The sequence below is a fragment of the Lepidochelys kempii genome, chromosome 16 (assembly GCF_965140265.1).
Source record: "Lepidochelys kempii isolate rLepKem1 chromosome 16, rLepKem1.hap2, whole genome shotgun sequence".
Lineage (NCBI taxonomy): Eukaryota > Metazoa > Chordata > Testudines > Cheloniidae > Lepidochelys > Lepidochelys kempii.
In genome coordinates, this window is record NC_133271.1 from 20,520,414 (window position 1) to 20,535,319 (window position 14,906).

The window sequence follows — 14,906 nt, forward strand, 5'->3', positions numbered from 1 at the left end:
CGACTCCCTTCTCAGGGTGCACCAGGATCTAGCCCTCCTTTCCTGCAGTGGTCGTCTGGGAAACTCCTGGCTTCAGTCAGCCCTTTTCTCAGCCCTGAAGGTCTGGCTCTGTTCCCTGCTCTGCCAACAAATGAGCCGCTCTGCTTCCCCTTTAACCTCCCCCTTGCAGATGTGGCTGTGCGGGGCTGGCAGAGCCCAGAGCAGCTGCCTAACTCCTTGTTTTCCAGTGTGGGATTTGTATCCTCCATCACATCCTACAGAGCCCAGCTGAGCACTAGGGTCTCTCTATGTGGATCTGACTGCAGGAAGACAAAGGGGGTGTGAAACCATGTGTGTAGGAACTGTATATATGTAGGTTGTCTATAAACACTGCTCTTGCTAGCATGATTTTTCTGGCTAGTGTGGAGAAGGGGCTGTGCACACAAGGAACTGTGAAATAAATATGCTACAAAATAGTCTTCTTGACAATCTAGTGGAGGGGCTATGAGGCATGCCATGTTGCACAGAAATAATTCAGTCTGCATACCTGTCACTGAAACGGTGCTAGAACATTTCTAGGAAGTTTGCCTTTCGTTTTTAGTCAGTTTGGGTTCTCATGCGCTGGTACAAAGTTGCAATGTTTGCATTTACAAGGGAATGTTAGACTCTAAACCAAAACAAAGCATTGGCTTTTTTAGTAAGTTTTCTGAAAATATTTCTCTCAACAATATTAGCTTTTCTAACCCTTCCCTTTTTAAACAAAACCTAAATGTTAGTTCTGACAGAATCCCTTGCATATTTCTATAATGAGGCAATTATAGGCTACTGTCGTCAATATTATTGTTATTATTGATGGGTTATTTACTAATGATCCTGCTAGATTAAAGTTTCAAGACATCTACCTGCCTTTTGCTTGCCAGTCCTAACATCAAACAAGTCAGACGACATGCTAAAAGGCCCCCAGGGAGGCAGCAAGACCAGCTGCCTGCTTGTTGAAGTCTGATCCCCATTGTAGTCTCATGGAGTCATCAGGATGTTCTATGAAGGTTTATTTTTAAAAAATGACAGATTATTGGGGAGGAGGGAGAAGAAGGGGGAAACATCCTCAAACTAGAAAATGCCTCATATAGAGGAGCCGATTCTGCTCTCGCTTATCCCTGCATAAATCAGGAGTACTTCTGCTGAAGTCAGTGGTGTTAAATGAGTGCAAAGTTAGGCAGGCAACAGGAAAATCAGGCAGGGACTGTTTGCTTTTAACAGGTTTGCACAAATTACGTTTGGCGTCTCCTGGAACTGGGGGTGAGAGCATGGATGCTATTCCCAGCACTGGCCAGAGGGTTCACCTAGGACTTAGCATGTTTGGCATTTCCTGCCCTCCAGTGCAGAGCAACATGCTTGAGTTTGGGTTCTGCGCGGTGCTGAATGCTATGTGAGGTGCTGAGTGCCCTCTGGGTCTCCTCTGGCCCTTGAGAGAGGAGGGCCCGCAGCACCATCAAGGAATGAACCCATAGCTTAAGCCAACCTTCATTTTCCAAGAATGCCTCACTGAATTGGGCTCCTCTTCCTGTTGCCATCAACGGGGATGGGAGTTTTGAAAATGACTTCAATGACCGCAGGATCACTCACTGGGTTTCTAACACAGAGCAGTCACCTGACAGGCTTTTAGAAAATCCTTTAAATTGGGCGTACATCCGAATGGGAAACAATTTAACTGCTGCACACTGTTCCTCCATTAGACAAACAGATTTTTGTGTACCCTCAAGGGAAGCTGCCTCCCCATGACTGGGTTTCCCCCCTTTCTTGTTTGTACATAGAGAGCAATCTCAGAGAAAACCCACAGGGAAAGACAAAAGTTTGGAACATGTCCCCGATCTCTATTTGGTCTAATAATAATAACAAGCCCAACAGAAAACCCAAATCAACGCTTAATACCTATGTACTCCCATGCTCATACCCACAGCATTCCTGAGGATCCATTTATTCCCTGCATCACACCAATAATCTTTCCAATTTAGGAAGATTAGAAAGAGCTCCCTTTGCAGCCTTTTATTTCAAGTCCTTCATTAGCCAGAGAGAACAAGGTTGAACAAAATAAGATATGCCCGTCTACTCACGTCCTTTGTGCTGCATTCCTGCAACTCCCACCCATGCTGGCTTGCAGAAAGAGACTGGAACAGATCCTGGATCTCTCACATGCTCAACCAGTAGGCCATCATTAAAGCAGCCAAGGTACCAGCGGGAGTATTCTAAAGCCCATAGTGCAGCTGAGTCTTTGGCCACCTTGGCATCATAGGAGTGGTCCTAGACTTCCTTTACACAGACTCTCTCTCTATTTAACATACACATTTGTTATTAACAAACAACCTTGCTCCCAGTAATAATACAGGGGCTATTGTATTGCCAGTGATTTCTATTGCTGAAAGTTAAAGTGAGTCAACTTGCATCAGTATTTTCTATCTAGGGAAACGTTTCTGACAGCACCTTTTGCAAGGGCTGCCCATCAGCGTGAATATTCAGTTTCCAAAAGCACAATAAACCTTTACGAAGATCATCCTTTCCGTATTGCAAATGATGTGATCACTGAGGGACGGCAAAACTTGCCACTAGGGGGACATGGTGATTTTAACAGTTTTATTACAGCTGATATTCTACTGGGGACGACAGCCCGAGCGGTCACTGTACTGGTTGTTTCAACAGTCATAGGACCGAACCCATTCCAGCTGTATCGGCCTCAGCCCTGGACCACCTGGCAGTGATTCTGCCATGCCACCACCATTCTCTTTCAAGGCATGGGTTGGCTGGGGCAGCTTCAGCATGTGCTGGAAGTGCCACGAGATCTCTGCTGGCAGAGGCTGCACTGGGGACCCCAGGAATCAATGCACTTTTGGAGCTGTGGCCTCCTGGTGGAAGGAGGCCAGCAACCACTCCTGGGGTCCGCTCTGAAAACCAAAACCCGAGGGTGAGGGTATGTAAAACCAAATGTCAGATCACCCTAGCTTGGCCATTAGGGAGATGGGAAAAACCAGGAGCACTTTCTCTCAGTCCTGCTAAGCTTTGGCGGTTCTGTCAGTATTCTCAGAACAGCAGTTCCAACAGAAGCCAAGGCCCCATTGTGCAAGGTGCTGTGCATATAACAGTCCCTGCCCCAAAGATCTTATAGTCTCACTAGCAAGACAAGCAAAGGGTGTGAGAAAGGAAGCATTATTATCCCCATTTTAGTGATAGGTCACTGAGGCACCGAGAGATTAAACTGACGTCCCCAAGGTCAGAGACAAAGTCTGCGGCAGAGGCTGGAACTGGACTAAATCCAGATCCCAAGTGAGATCTAATGGAACCCAGAGGCAAACTACCACTGCAAAACCAAAACACCTTTCCTGCACTGGGAATGCTTAAAAAGGCAAAGAGAGGAAATTGGGGTTAAAGAGAAGGGCAGTGATGTCATTTTCCTCACAGGTTTCAGAGTAGCAGCCCTGTTAGTCTGTATCCGCAAAAAGAAAAGGAGGCCTTGTGGCACCTTAGAGACTGACAAATTTATTTGAGCATAAGCTTTCATGAGCTACAGGAATGCATCCGATGAAGTGAGCTGTAGCTCACGAAAGCTTATGCTCAAATAAATTTGTTAGTGTCTACGGTGACCCAAGTCCTCCTTTTCTATTTTCCTCACAGAAAATCTTCCCTTTTGGATGGTTGGTTCAGTATAACTGCAACTGCAAGTTGTACACTTCAGTGCACAGGTTTGGGAACTAGAATGGTACTTGGGGACTTGAATGCACTTCACTTCAAACTGAGGAACGATAAACTTGTTCCATTGTAAACACAACAAACAGCAACCTCAATTAAGTTAATGCACCATCTTTTATTATAGTACTTAACGCTTGTTTCTACTGTGAATGGCACCCATTTTCAAGTCTTTATATCTCAAGAAATTCTGATCTGCTTTAGCCCTGTAGGCCATTGGTTAAGAGTCAAAGGGAGATAAATGCTTTGGGATTTGGTACTATGCTTCTGCATTCTTCTGAGAATTTCGGGGCACATACGTTATCCAGCAATCTGTATATTTACCTTTCCTTCGGCAAGTGAGCTCCCTTTCACTAATTCTGACAGGTTTCAGAGTAACAGCCGTGTTAGTCTGTATTCGCAAAAAGAAAAGGAGGACTTGTGGCACCTTAGAGACTAACCAATTTATTTGAGCATGAGCTTTCGTGAGCTCATGCTCAAATAAATTGGTTAGTCTCTAAGGTGCCACAAGTACTCCTTTTCTTTTCACTAATTCTGATATCCCTCTGAGCTCCCTTTGGGTAGTACCATTCTTCTCAAACAGTCCCAGATTTGAGACGAATAAGGCAATCAGATTCTGTCCCTTGCCAATATAAATGGAACAGGCAACATTAAAGCGTCAGTTTCTTGGTCATTAAAATCAAATCTAAACAGAATGACATGGTCTTCGGGCAGTCATCTGGCCAAGCCACTTCAGATCGTTCTCTATATTAATGTATTAAATGGTATAAGAGCTCTTTCTCCCCAATTCACTTGGGAAAGTAATCTCAGTTTTACTTTTTTTCTCGATATGCCCAGCACTTACAGTGTTCTTCAGATAATGAGCTACTGTAGCTCCGGCTTTTTTGATGAACCTGTAACTCATGAACAGTCTTTGACTCCCTATTTAGAATCTAGCAATTCAGAGGGCCTTGTCTCCTACACATCAAAGAGATGATCTGTGGTCATCCACTTCAAAGATGAGCCAATTATCATGGATTTAGAGGAAATTTGAGACCACACAGCAAACTCCCACTTGCTTTTCAAATGAGACCTATTGTTTAAGGGTGAGGGCCTCTAAGGGTTGTCTCGCTGCCTAAATGCTTGAGATCAGACCATAGTTAATGAACCACGCAAGAGAGAGGTACCCTGTAGCCAGGCAAAATCCAAGCAGCCAAAAGAGGCCACCCTGAGTACGCAGAAATAAACCTGTAGGCTGTGTAGGGTAAGAATCAGCATTTTCCGAAAGCCAGGCCCACAGCTAGAGTGAATCAGCATTGCTCCATTGGGCAACAGAGCTATGCTCCTTTACACCTGCTGAGGGTCTGGCTTTATAAATCGGATACAGGCTTTGTGACACCACCAGCATTTCAACAACCAAATCTTAAAATGGAGTATTTATTGGTGGGTGGCAGCAGGGGTGGATTAGGGTTTTGTGGGGCCCCTGAGCCAGAGCAAGTGGGGGACCTCCCTACCCCTTCCGCCTGCAGTCCCCCTGCCCCTCGCTGATTGCTGCTGCTGGGGAAATGGGGTCGGGGTGCGGAGGCTTGCCCCACTCCACCCTCCTGGCTGCCAGGGAGCGTGGGGTCAGGGCACAGGGGCTTGCCATGCTCTGCCTGCCTGGTGCTCTGGCCGGGGTACAGTGGCCTGCCCCTGCACCCTGACCCCACTCCCTGTCTGGAGTGCTGGGCAGGTGGAATGGGGCAAGCCCTTGTGCTCCGATCCCACTCCCCGGCTGGAGCGCTGGGTGGAGCGGGGCAAGGCCTTCCACCCTGATCCAGCTGAAGTGCCAGGTGGGTGGAATGGGGCAAGCTCCCATACCCCGACCCCACTCCCCGGCAGGAGTGCTGGGCAGACAGAGCAGATCGGGGCACGGGGGCACCCATTTTTACGGGGCACCCCAATAGGCCTGGGTCCCTGGGTCTGGGCCCTGTTGGCCCAGTGGCTAATCCACCACCGGGTCGCAGAATACTCAGGTAAGCTAGGAACCCTGTTTGGACGCAGATAACTCTGCCAGCCTAGCAGAGTGATAGACACCCCCAACTGACAAGTCCAGACCAGTCCTTAGACATAGAGGCAAAACTGCTGTAATAGGCAGGCAAACGTGGCACTATTTCATACTGTTCTCAACTGCATGAAATTACAAATGGACCTGGTCTGGCTCACCCTCCCACCAGGATAAACCAGGAGTAATTTCACTGAAGGCCATGGAGCTATATTGGTGTGATGCTGGTGTAGGTGATGCCAGAATCAAATCCCTACTCTTCTGCAGAATTTGGGAAACATTTTGGCATCTGGATCAAGGAAGAAGCCTTGTTTTTGAAAATATTCCTTCCACCCCCCCCGCCCTATTTTGTGAATGGAGATTATTAAAGTTGCATTCATTGAACTGGGAGTGGTGAAAAATTAAACAAACCAATAACCCAATGGAGGCACTGGGAGCAAAACATCGGTGGTATATCTCGAAAACTTACCTCATCTAAATGATCCACTGGTGCCTTCTGGCATTAAACTCTATGAGTCTATGATCCGAGCCTGGAGATTTGTCAGCGTTATGGACGCTCACTGTGACATTGTCTGACTAACCTGGCTCAGCGGGAGATCTAATCCTTCCTCTCTCTCAGGAGTAGTAGGAAGTGGTAAAGCAATCCAACTCAAAAAAGAGATGTTTGTCTCCTCAAACCTCGTATTCTGGGGACAAAATCAGATAAAGGGCTCCCTGCACATGCTACAGGTCTTAGAAGATTCCTATGACCTCTGTGGTATCTCTGACTCAAGAGAGGAATATGTCTTGTCATATGTCTGCCTCCAGTTGTTACTCCAGCTGAAAGTGTGATCGCTAGTGGTTAGAGAGGGGACTGGACTTCAGGACTCCTGGTTCCTGTTCACTGCCTGAAAATCTAGGCAAGTCTCTTAACCTCAGGGGCCCACAATTTCCCTATCCGTAAAATAAGGTTAATAATCAGGGAATTATAGGGCTGGAAGGGACCTCAAGAGGTCCTCTAGTCCAGCCCCTCACGCTGAGGGAGGATTAAGTATAATATTTACTTCCTTCTAGGATTTTGCGAGGCCTACTTAACATTTCTAAAGTGCTGTGAGAGCCTTAAGTGAGAGCTGCTACTGTATCCGAGTGCAGAGCATTAGCAGAATTGTGTTTCTTGCCTTAACACACTGATTCTAGTATTACTGTGCTGCCTGCAATATCCGAGGAGTCTTTTCACGCTTGGACCCTGGACAGACTCCACTCTGTCCCTCAATATGTCCGAGAGCAGCACGTTCCCTTTCAGAATTATATGAACCTGCCTGTGGGCTGATCCAACCATCACTGAAGTAAATGAAAAACTTCCCTTGACTTCCATGCTACTTGGATCAGGCCCTTGGTCTGGCTAATGCTGGCTGCAGCTTTCCCTTGGGTTTCTAATGACTCTTTTCTGAAGTGTACTTTAAAAAAGCAATTATCGCCTTGCCATTAAGGCTCTCCCCTCTGCATGGGCGGATCACTTGATAGGAGTCTCTGAAAATAACCTTCAAACAATAGATCCCCGTCTTGTTTACTGAACATTTCTGAACTCGACAGTAATGCATCCAGATGTCATCTGTGCATACTGTGGGCCTAACTATTTCTGGAAAGACACCCAGGGCAAGTTGGATATTGTCAGATGTTGTTGTAGATGGAGTGTGACAAGATTCTGTCTCCTTGATAAAAGCTGTGGAGCAGAGAAGGAAGTCGGAGCTTGTCACAAGGAGGAAGAGCCCTTTACGCAATCCTGTGCTGACCAAATGTGTCACCATATCATTCCAGCTTAGAAGCTGTCTGTACATCTCTAGTCTGATTGTAGGACTGTACACAAGGGCTCCACTCTTCATCTTGGAATCAATCAGCATGTTACCAAGCAAACAAAGGTGTTGATCCTGCTGGAAAGGGTTTGGCAGGTTCTGCTGACACTCTGTCACAGGGGACTCTTTACCCAGCTGCGTATCAGGAATGTGGGGGTGGCACTGAAGAGAGAGCAGCCCAGGAGCTAAACAGCCCTCAGGGAGGAACCATGGGAACAGGCAGGGCTTGGGGCAGGGCGGGGTGGGGGGGAAATTAGGCTACTTCTGTGTTGTTTCATTTCGAAACGAAACCAAACCCAAGGACGGGGATAAGTTCTCAACCCCCCCCCCGCCCCCACCATTTGCGTGATCTGATTGGAGTTGGGTGGGGGAAAACCACCTATTCATACACACAGAACAGGATAGAGAAAAAACCCAGAAAACCATTCAAAATAAAAACTCTGAAAAGCAAGAGACAACGGCATCGGATCCACGAGAGTAAATAAACAGCTTCCCCCTCAGCCTGAGTCATCCTTCTTCTATCTTCATGGTATTCACTCTTTACAGTGAGCATGATTCGATGCCCCTTTGAGAGGAACTGCAGGCAAGAAAACCCACGTAACATGCTGAGAAATGGAGGAAGGAGAAGTATGTGATACCATGACCCTAACCAGGCAAAAGTCCCCCAGGAGTGCAGGGGCAGGGCTGCCAATTACACAGAGCTTTACACCAACTCAAGTAAGAAAATAGTATGCACGAAAATGTAGGGAGGGTGGGGAAGCAAAATCCAACTGACTTTTACTCCCAAGCACAAAAATCCCAGCCCGAACACAAAGCTTACTAAAAGCCACAAAGCCTAGAAACTGTGGGGTACTGAAACCTGTGTCATAATTGCAGGCTGTCACTTTCATTTGTAAGGGGCTTTCTGGTCCTGCATGCATGCTAGGAGGCTCTGTAGAGAAGCCTGAGATCGGAATCTGTCTGGAGACAGCTGGCCTAGAGTAAGATTGAGTGAGTTGTACACTCGCTGTATTAGGGAGCAGTCTGTTTTGTCTCTCTCTGGTTTTAGGTTTGTGTGTTATTGTTCTGAATTTTAAGGAATAACGTAGCATTAGGTTGCAGCCTTCTAGGAAAAGTATTTGTTTTTATCTAACTTCTGTGTTTGTATGCCATGAACATAAAGAAATCAAGCAACATTTACCTGAACTGGTTTTGTCTACCTCTTCCTGGAATCCACCTTCTCAGTACTGAAGCTCTAAGTAAGAATACACTCATAACAAGGAGCCACAGCTCCAAAAAGACCACAGTAAAGTCCAAATGAGGAACAATCAATGTAGCAGGAAGAGAGATGAGAACACTGACCCTGCCAAACAAGGCAGCAGCTCAGCAATAGGCAAAGTGCTGTCAGGCATCACTTTCAGTTTGGTGGATCTTGCAGGGCTGTGTGGATTAGCCTATGTGATCTCTAGATGGTCCCTTCTCCAGCACGTGGCCCTAATCACATGTTGTCTTCTTCTGGAGCCTGCCCTCGTGATTCTGACAATATACAGCTCTTGCACGCCACTGGACTCTCTCTTTAGCAGTGCATGTCATCCCGCCCCTGGTCATCACCTTGATAACTGTGTGGTCTGCTAAAAATGTTTAACCTTCCTAATGGCCAGGAGGAGAAGCTAGTGGGCCTGAAACCAGTATTGGCATGTCATTTTCTCAGGAAACCTTTCAGAGAGCAAGGGGTGGAAAAGAATGTTTTTTGGGGGGCGGGGGGGTCCTGATGTCTCTCAGTCATCTCGGGCAATCTGATCACTTCTGTGCTATTGCAATGATTCCATTGCTTTAGAGGTTCCTGTGGCCCGCTTGTAAGTTCCTTATCTTCAGAACTTGTACAGCACAGGCTCTGCAAGACAGGTTTCCCTGCCCTGCCCAATGTACCTCAGCCCTGGTCTACACTACGAGTTTAGGTCGGATTTAGCAGCGTAGTGTAGACCTACCCTCAGTCTCAGTCTGGAGAGACCACCCCATACAGTGTGGACGAGAGTTTGGTCTACACGAATCACTGAATCCCAGGTCTCTCTGCTGAAATGTATTGCTTTAATACATTTCCCCCCCTCAGTCAGAGGGTAAAGACATACCACACTTATCTGCCAGGAGGGAAAAGCAATAAACAAGGAAACAGAACAAAATGTGAGCAAAATACATGCCACATGCGTACTCATCTCACGACACACACACACACCCTGTCACCCACCCTTTCTTAAAGATTTAAGAAGTTGCATCTTTAAAAGCCAAATCTCCCAGGACGCCAGCCACCTACATGCCGCTATTGACTGTATCATTATCTGTGACACTGTTATGAGGGTATGGCACAATGTAGCAAGTCATAGCTATTTATCAATATGACATTGTTGCCTGTCAGCAATTTATAGCCAAATGCGAAGACCAGGGGTTTGAGTCTGTGCTCAGTTATGTAGGAATGACTTCGATTAACCTGAAGTCAGCAGCAAAACTGCCTCATGGAGGCAGGATGGGACCATAAGTATTTAGGGTCAAATTTTCAAAAGTGCCCAAGGGTCAGATATAGAAAGGCATTTAGCTGCCCGGTGGAACTTACAAAGAATCTAAGCAGGTTAGGTATAGATGCTTTTGTGCATCCTGCTCGGTGCCTCTCTACATCTTTAGGCACACAGACACCTTTGAAAATCTGGCCCAGGTCCTTTAGGAGCCTAAGTCGCACTGAAAATCAGAGTCACTTACGCACTTTGGAAAAAGTTACTCTGTCTGTAAACTTCTGAGGGTAGAGACCTTGGGCTAGATTCTGGTCTCAGAACCACTGGAGTTTTGGGTGGAGGGTTGCAACTGATTAACAGAATTGGACCCAATGACAGGAATGATTCAGAATGCTTAATTTAAATGCCAACGTGAACCAAAATGAAGCCTAGTTAATAATCACAGCAGCTGTTAACTTTTGGACATGAGTAGGCAACACACTAAGGAACTAATTTTATTTATACTCTGAATTCATGGCTGAGAAAACACAAAGAGACAAGTGCATTGTTGCTGTTTCCCCCTTTTTTCCCTCATGCCCCCCAAATCAGCAAATATATAAAGTGATTGCTTTGTGAAAGTGATCAATCTATATCCCACCTACCAGTCCTCATCCTCAAAGGAAACCTGCACAACACTTTCAAAAGATGAGCCTGGCAGCTAGGGTGAGCAGAGGTCCCGATTTTATAGGGATAGCCCAGATATTTGGGGCTTTTTCTTATATAGGTGCCTATTATTCCCTGCCCCCATCCCGATTTTTCACACTTTCTATCTGGTCACCCTACTGGCAGTTTAAATGCATAACTTTTCTAGACACTGAAAAATCCTGATTTTAATAGAGACACTGGATTCATGCCTCATTACAACAATCTGTAACCCTCTAACCCCCTTTTTATCCTATGACTACAGGGGAGTTAATGGGTCACTTAACCTTCAGTGGTCCCTTGGAATATGTGTTAAGGACTTATGCTAAACTATCTGTTTCACCCCTGAGTACATTTCCCAAGCCTGTAGAAGAGCTCTGTGTAGCTCAAAAGCATGTCTGGGTTACCAACAGAAGTTGGTCCAATAAAAGATAATACCTCACCCACCTGGTCTGTCTTGTTATTGTTAGTCAAACATGCTTAGAAAAGACGGATACTGGAGCCATCACCTTTCTTGCATCCAGCTCTGTATTTCTCTGTCATATTAAACTTATGTCCTTTGATTGCAGTTCTCTGACCTGTTTCTCCACTTGGGAGCAGTGAAGTTTGTTTATCTTAATATCTTGGGTTTGGGACAATCTATAGAAACCCATGTGAATGCACCTGAGAGTTTCCCCAGGCATCCAGAGATGGAGCTCTACCTGGGGACAAATGCTTTGCCTGAGTGGGTGGTTCCTACTGGAGTGCCCTGGCAGATCGCTGTCCGGCGAGTGAGAAAAATTCAACTTCAGATCCACTCTGACTCCTGCAGCTGTCACTAAAGAGTATGAGAGAGGGAGAGCTAGCCCCAGAGTAGCTAATAATGGGACCTGTGTACTTATATAGCGGGTTTCCCTCCTGCCACCCAGAGAGCCGATTTAATGACCCTGCATTTTACAAAAACAACAAAAACCATGTTGAGCTTCCCGATTTTTTAATTCATTCCGCTCTCGGGGGTGGGATGGGGGAGGATTCACCAGTTTCCTTGACACGGGCTGAGCAGGCATAGTGTACAATCCTTTCTCCCTTGTCCCTATTCAATCCATTCAACATCAGGGGACTCCCCTCACCAACCTCCTTGCTGTTCACAACTGTATTGCAACAAGGCTAGAGTCTCCCCACTACCATCCCTGCATGTACTCCGTCAAGCCTTGTGGATTAGGGGTCAAATCTAAAGGAGTCCACAGTAGCAGCATCACTCCCTCCGCTGGCATTAGAGCTGTTTAAAAGAGGAGGGAGCAAAAACAGGTTTGGATGGAGGAAGAGGTGTGGGGGGAGTGCTCGGGGGTGGGGTGGGGGCCAGAGAATGAGAAGTAGTATGGAAAGAAAATACTGTAAGGGCAAATGACCACGGAGAAGGATGAGGTGTGGATAGGGGTGGAGAGAGAAGGGCACCCAAAGGGAGCAGATGATTTGGTTGCAAATCAAAGAGCCTTTGCAATTCCCCCCCCCCCCAACTCTTACCTTTCAACATTGGAATTGTGCCTTGATCTCTTTCAGGCGAGGACCTCCCTTCGCAAAGCCTCCAGCTTGGAGAGCATCAATGCAACCACCAAATAACTAGAAAACAAAACAACCTAACTGCACGCGAGTCGTCCCGAAGACGGTGGTTTTAATTGGGGGGAGGGGGGGCACGCTCGCTCGCTCGCTCGCTCCCCGCCCAGGCGCTGCTACCAGCGGCAGGTCCCGCCAATCAGACCAAGGCCATGGTGGCTACGGAGCATGGCGCCCTCCTCTACTCCCGGCGAAGTTCCGAGGGGAGCGCGCCGGGGGCTGCGTGAAAAGAAACGCGTGTAAACAAAACAAAAACAACCCGCCCTGGACGAGCAGCCGCGGAGGCGCTGCCGCGGCTGCTGCTCCCCGTGGTGCTGAGGAGGAGGAGGAGGGAGGGAGGAGGATGCTCCCCGTGGTGCTGATGCTGGAGGACGTTCGCTGCCGCCTGAGCGCTAGTCCCGGGCATGGAGAGCGGAGCTGCAGGCGCGCGCGGCCCCTGGCTGGCGCGCGCCAGCCCAGTCCCCGGGGCTGGGGGGAGACACAAGGCGCACGCGCTGGGGGGCTGCAAGCGCGGGGGAGCTGGAGTAAGCCCGGTCTGCTCCGGCGCCCCTCCCCCCTGCCACCTGTGCAAAGGGAGCAGCAGGATCCCCTGGCTCCAAGGACGGTGCTGGCTTGTGCTAAGTGCAAGGGGGCGAGCTGGGGGTGGGGGGAGGGCGCTAGGGAAATTGGCCCTCCCCCAAAGACCCTAAGTAGTTGCCCTGCCCCTGGGGTGCTGTCTCCCCAGCCCTCCCTGCTGGCCACAGCGTGCTAAATAACAGGCTGGCACTGCTCTGCCCTGCAACAGACCTGCCTGGCTCTGAAGCACCTTGGGGTGGTTTCTCCTCGTCACTCTGCAGTTTGGAGAGCTTCTCTTCCCGTGGCTTTTCTCCTCCCCCCCCCCCCTGACACAGCTACCCCTACACCTTTGGGAGGCTTGAACCCCCATGCCACTGCAGCTTTGAGAGCTGCCCCTCCTTAGGGAATTCACAAGGCACTGGGTAGTTTTGCCCCACATCACATGGCCCTGACGAAGTGGAGGGGCCTGGGCTCTGGTGTTAGCTCCCATGGCCACTAGAGTGCCTGATCTGCCTTTGCCCAAGGTGCACTTCCCCTGTAATTCTGCTCTCAAAAGTGACTGTGAAAAACAGCCTCTTCATATTTAACAGACCCCCTCCCTGTGTGAATTCACTCCAAGGGGCCATTGGAGTTACTCTGGCTTCACAGCAGTGTAGCTGAGGCATTGTCTACACACAAAAGTGGTACCACTTCAACTAAACCAGTATGTATACTGGTATAGCTAGCCCCATATGGGAAAGGGAATAAGCTATAAGGCATCATTTTGCCAATATAACTGCATCCACATGAGGGGTTGTACTGGTATAATTATTTCAGGAAGAAAATTACACTGCTAACGGTACAAAATTTTGTGCAGATCAGGCTTAAGAGTAGAATTTGGCCTCTGTCAATTTGGTGACTAAACTTCGTTTGTGCTTAGGGCTCTTATTAGCCTTGCCCAGCCAGCACAGCTAGGGGAAAAGGAACTAGATTCCATTCCTTCTTGTGCATCAGCAGAATCACTGACTAATTACAGGGCCCATTCACTTACTCCTTTACAAATCCAGTGAAGTCAACAAGGGCAGAATTTGAAGATGCCTGTGTCACCGAAGGCACAATTTGGTCTGTGGCTCCTTCATTACTGAAAATGTGAAAGGAGGGATCCCGCTTGAATCTCATCTCCCTGACTGAGTTTGCAGGGCTGGCAGTTAGGAAAATCAACATTTTTCACTTAAAAACCAAGATCTTTTTTTTTATCATGGAACTCCACAATGCCCTTTAGACAGTGGGTGTTTCACATTTTAAATTGCTACCTCAAATGCAGTTTATCATGAACTGTGTTTTTGGAAATGGTTCAGTGAAATTTATTTCCCTACCACAAAACTTGAGTTTCTTCCCTTTCCTCACATGATGAGAATTTCCTGCTATACTCGCTCAATCTGTGCTACAACCTGTGCTCTTTAAAACACACATTCCTAGTGCTCAGCTGCCAGTTAAGAGGGGGAACAATGTTCTTCCTTTGAATTTCAAGTGCAAGACTAGTCCTAGGTTTCCAGCTCCACATGCAATTAAACCACACTTGCCCCCTGCCCCACTCTTCCTGCAATTAACTCCCCCATCTCTGTTCCAGTGACCTCCCTCTCTATCCACCTGCAATCTGTGGTTACATCCATCCTCTGCAGTTCTCTGGTGCTCAGTGTTTGGATCACGATGGGATAAGAACTAAGCACATAATATGCAACATTAGCAATGATGACTCACAAAGTTTGATTAGTGTAAAGATTGTTGTGGCATCTGAAAGCTCTCATTCTAAAGAAATGTAATCGAGCATAGCAGAATCCAGGCAAAAACTTAAAATTTCAAGTTGCTATTCTTTAGTATTTCTATTAGAAGTATGTTCAGAGATCCTAATCACGACTGGGGCCCCACTGTGCCAGGTGTACACATCCTTGTGCCCCCCGAAAGATTGCAATATAGGAGCACCGTCTACAGCAGTTTTCCCAAAGTACTCCAGTAGGCCTCAGTGAGTCTGACCCTCTTTCT

At 47.5% G+C, this 14,906-nt stretch overlaps 1 protein-coding gene across 1 annotated transcript in view; it reads right to left on the reverse strand.

Annotated features, from left to right (window-relative positions):
- FAM163B (family with sequence similarity 163 member B) overlaps nt 1–12,717 on the reverse strand; it is a 58,058-nt gene extending 45,341 nt beyond the window's left edge. Inside the window, exon 1 of the mRNA XM_073313996.1 lies at nt 12,240–12,717. The gene's annotated coding sequence lies outside the window, so the exon portion shown is untranslated. The remainder of the gene's footprint in view (nt 1–12,239) is intronic.
- Between the last annotated feature and the right edge of the window lie 2,189 nt (nt 12,718–14,906).